The sequence below is a fragment of the Herpailurus yagouaroundi genome, unplaced genomic scaffold (genome assembly GCF_014898765.1).
Source record: "Herpailurus yagouaroundi ecotype Mexico unplaced genomic scaffold, PumYag 140, whole genome shotgun sequence".
NCBI classification, from domain to species: domain Eukaryota; kingdom Metazoa; phylum Chordata; class Mammalia; order Carnivora; family Felidae; genus Herpailurus; species Herpailurus yagouaroundi.
In genome coordinates, this window is record NW_024412395.1 from 62,166,476 (window position 1) to 62,169,339 (window position 2,864).

At 38.9% G+C, this 2,864-nt stretch overlaps 1 protein-coding gene across 1 annotated transcript in view; it reads right to left on the minus strand.

Annotated features, from left to right (window-relative positions):
- Positions 1-1,632: 1,632 nt before the first annotated feature.
- The window catches only part of LOC121030780 (uncharacterized), a 113,863-nt gene continuing 112,631 nt past the window's right edge, over positions 1,633-2,864 (minus strand). The window contains exon 9 of the mRNA XM_040475559.1: positions 1,633-2,390. The gene's annotated coding sequence lies outside the window, so the exon portion shown is untranslated. The remainder of the gene's footprint in view (positions 2,391-2,864) is intronic.

Sequence of the window (2,864 nt, forward strand, 5' to 3'; positions counted from 1 at the left end):
TATTCTATTCTATTCTATTCTATTCTATTCTATTCTATTCTATTCTAAGTTTATTTACTTGTTTTGAGAGAGACAGACAGCACAAGTGGGGGAGGGCCAGAGAGAGAGGAGACAGAGAATCCTAAGCAGGCTCTGTGCTGCCAGCACGGAGCCTGATGCAGGACTCAAACCCATGAACTGTGAGATCATAACCTGAGCAGAAACCAAGAGTGGGACGCTTAAGTGACTGAGCCACCACGCACCCCTCTAGTATAACTGGATATTTTAGACAGGTAAGGAAACTACCAAGAGGTTCCCTGTTGATGTGTTGATACAAGTACTCATTTAGTGTGGGTCTTCACTTGATTTAAATTAATCTTCACCACTCCAGCTAGGATCTTTAATTTTTAGAACTATCTTTCAAAAGCAAAGGAGAGAGCTAAGTACTGCCACTTATTTCTAGAAACCACCAGGAAAACAACTTTTCCAGTTTTATTTTGTATATTCACTTCAGTATATTCACTCATTGTATTTCATCACTGAATTTGTAATGGAATGACTTCTGAATCCACATCTGAGCATTGGGATTATTAAACTTTATGGACATTTTACCTTTTCCCCTAAAGAATTTAAGGCAGCTTATAAAGTAAAGTTTTTCTACTTCAAGGCTGTGTCCCAAATGCAAGAAGTCTTTAGATTTATTTAAAAACTTTTTTTTTAATGTTTATTTTCGAGAAAGAGACAGAGACAGAGTGTGAGGAGTGGAGGGGCAGAGAGAGAAGGAGACACAGAATGTGAAGCAGGCTCCAGGCTCTGAGCTGTCAGCACAGAGCCCAAGGTAGGTCTTGAACTCACGAACCGCAAAATCATGGCCTGAGCCGAAGTCAGACGCTTAACTGACTGAGCCACCCAGGTGTCCCTAGATTTATCTTTAAATAATGATGCAGAACATGTGAGATAACCTGAAGTGACAGATAAGCAGCAAAACTAAATTTTACTTTCTGTGCTGATTTTGCACTAGTATTATCATCATAGGTAATAATCAGGAGTGTGCCACCTGAAACTGGGCAGAGCTACTGGGCTAGCCAAAGTCAGTACAACACACCCAGGGGTGTTGTCACAACGCCCTGGATTTCACCACCCCTGGGTGTTCACAGAGAAGGGATGACACTCAAAGGTATGCAGCCAAACAGTAATTGTTAGATGTCATCTTCTGCTGGGAAATAAGATAATTAAATAATTGTTTTCAAGCTACCACTTATGGATACTATGGCCTCTCTCTAGAAAATAATAACCCTTCAAGTGGACCAAGCTCATACTTTATAGCATATGACTTTTTAGGATTCTGCAGTGTTTAGCTTTTGAGATTGAGGTTTGGATACATATCAAAGAAGCACAGCCAATTTGGCATTACTCAGAGCCTGACCAGCCAACCAGGACCCCTTCAGAAGGTGATTTTCCAGTCTGAATTTTTCAGGGCCTTGGTATCCCCCTCCTATTTCCTTCTCCATTATGTTGATTGCATTCATGGCTTATTAGTGGTGCCAGCAGAAATGTTGGCTGAAAAAGTCAGGAAAAGCACAATCAGTCCAAACTGAAGGCCACTAGGCATATAGATGAAAGATTTGGGGAAAAAGGAATTATGGTTTTAAATGAGTTTTTAAAATGTTTTCAGATTTTATTAACCAATAATGTCTTTGAATCTTATTTATGAAAGAAAATAGATCTTTCTGTGTTCCTCTCAACCTAGTAATGTGCGCCAGTGAATCCCATTTTTTACAACCAGGAGGCAAATATCCACCTTTCCCCGATTTTCTTATATTACTATCTCTGATTTACACTTCTTCAAGGAAGATTTTCTCTACTTGCTGCCATCCTATTGATTCCTCAGCTTTCCCGGGGGTCACCAAGTCTTAATAATTGCTAAATCCAATGAAAGCTTTCAGTCTGATCTCGCTAAGCCTCTGCTACATTTGATGCTATGACTCATTCTTTAGTTCTTGAAGCTCTCTTTTTCTATAAAATCCATAAGACTATATCCATCCAGCTACTCTTGTATTATTCTGATCCTTCTCTTCCTAGCACCTCTTCTTCCACCCACACAAATGTTGCCATAACCCTAGATTATGTCTTCCATATGCTGCACTTCTCAGACTAGATGCTTCACCTGAGTAAAACCGCCAATTTTGATCGAACTGATACCTATTTGCTAATGACCCCCACATATTTATCCAGGCTCAGCTCTCAAGTTATAGATTTCCATATCCAGTTTCCTGTTGGTCACTGTTACCTGTATATTTTACTGGCCTCTCAAACAGAACTCACCATGTTGAACTTTGGTCTCTCCTCTTCCATTGGTCACTCTTTGAGGACTCTCTTTCCTTTAGTGTCTGCACCAAACTGCCAAATACCTAAATTAAAAATCCAGAAGTTTACTTTGTTTGTTGACTGCATGAAGGTCAAGTGTTGATTGGATATTGAAGTGTGCCTTATTCAAGGCTCTTGAATACCAGTATCTTTTGATTTATCATTGCTACATCTTTTAGATCTTTATGATTTCTTTCCAAGTGCTATCTATTTAAGATTCATTAACAATTATAGCTCTTAAAAACCTTTGATACTAATAGTTCTTACAAGCATTTAGTTTTCCTTCCTACATAGTTCTTTCAAGGGCTTTAAGTTATACTTTTATAGAAAGTTATACATTCTCTGCTAGCACCCTGAAAACCCCTGTTTACAAAAAAGGAAGGAAGGAAAGAAGGAAGGAAGAGAGAAGGGGGGGAGAGAGCGGAAGGGAGGAAAGAAGGAAGAAAGGAAAGGAAAGAAAGAAGAAAAAGGAAGAAAGAAAGAAAGAAAGAAAGAAAGAAAGAAAGAAAGAAAGAAAG